Source organism: Hyperoodon ampullatus, assembly GCF_949752795.1.
Source record: "Hyperoodon ampullatus genome assembly, chromosome: 2".
Classification (NCBI taxonomy): domain Eukaryota; kingdom Metazoa; phylum Chordata; class Mammalia; order Artiodactyla; family Ziphiidae; genus Hyperoodon; species Hyperoodon ampullatus.
In genome coordinates this window covers 39512591-39514343 of record NC_136915.1, presented here as the reverse complement: position 1 = coordinate 39514343, position 1753 = coordinate 39512591, and positions in this window count along the sequence as shown.

Sequence of the window (1753 nt, the reverse complement as noted above, 5' to 3'; positions counted from 1 at the left end):
ACTCAGGCCTTTTTCTGCCTAAAATTCCATCATTTGTGTTCAGAGGAGGTACTCAGCAAATGTATAGATGGATGGACGGATGGATAGATGAATTCCATTCATCTGCATTAAGATATTATCTCCTGGGCTTCCCTGGTGGCGCAGTGGTTAAGAATCTGCCTGCCAATGCAGGGGACACGGTTTCAAGCCCTGGTCCGGGAAAATCCCACATGCCGCGGAGCAACTGAGCCTGTGCAGCACAACTACTGAGCCCACGTGCCACAACTAGAAGCCACTGCAGTGAGAAGCCCGCACACCACGCAGCAACGGAGACTCAATGCAACCAAAAAAAAAAAAAAGATATTATCTCCAGGAAATCTGGGCTATCAAACACAGGGAGGAATGAGTTCATTAGTTTGCCTGATTGATTGGAACTAGGGCTACAAAGAGGAACGGGATAGAGGAAGGGGAAGTTTTGATGGGGGAGAACCTTAAGAGAGTTCAGGTGGGGGGGAGAACCTTAAGAGAGTTCAGGTGGAGGGAAGATCATGGGGGAGTTGGAGGGCTCAAATAAGGCTTCCTGGAGAAAGTGGCATTTGAAACAGGGTTTGAAGGGCAGAGAAAACCGTGATGATGTTTATATAAAGAGAACAGTATGAACAGAGGCAGAAGCACCCTTTGTGCTGGCAAGAAGGCTCCCGTTTGAGGGAATGGAGGGAGGCTGTGCTATGATGGAGCCATGCCATAGGAGGCTGTGGAGGCCCTCAGGAGGTGCTGGGTGTCAGGCCAAAAAATCAGCAGCTGAGGGACTTTCCTGGTGGCGCAGTGGCTAAGAATCTGCCTGCCGATGCAAGGGACACAGGTTCGAGCCCTCGTCTGGGAAGATCCCACATGCCACAGAGCACCTAAGCCCATGTGCCACAGCTACTGAGCCCACGTGCCTAGAGCCCGTGCTCCACAGCAAGAGAAGCCACCACGATGAGAAGCCCCTGAAACACAGCTAAGAGTAGCCCCCGCTCCCCACAACTAGAGAAAGCCTGTGTGCAGCAACAAAGACCCAATGCAGCCAAAAATAAATAAATAAATAATTTTTTTAAATTAGCAGCTGGACTGTGAGCAGGGTTTAAGTCCCAACACAGGGTCTGTTCTGCCTCTGCTTCACTCCCTTGGCCTTGCTCTATGTAACTTTCTCTAGAAAGCAGTGGGAGCCATGGCAAGTTCTTGATCAAAGAAGTGCCTAGGAATCACAGCTCACTAATAGTCAAGTACTGGCGGGTACCATGGACCTCATCAAATCTAAGCGCCCTCAATTTGTAGATGAGAAAACTGAGGTCCAGAGAGGGGAAGTAACTTGCCTAGCATTGCACAGCAAGCCAGTAGCAGAGCCAAGACTTGGACCCAGGTCTCCAACCCCTCAGTTTGGGGCTCCTTCCCCTCTGCTGCAATTGGGACAGCATCTTGGGGACTGAGCTGAAGGAGAGCAGCTGGAGGCAGAAGACAACCCGGAGGCTACAGCCCCACCTCCCCACCTAGATCAGAGATCACCAGGCTGGCCAGTCAAAATGTTTATTAAGCACTTCATCCTCTTCCCTATCTTGGGATAATCTGAGGCGTCTGTATTGAGCAGACATGCAGAGGGATAACAAAGAAAAACTCTGGTGGGCTTCCAGGAGGAGGAGAAATGAGGCAGATCTGGTATTTATGAGAAGGAAGGGACATAGAGAGCAGACTTAGGTGAGGATGTAGAAAGGCCTCCAGGAGAAGGAGTGTCTTG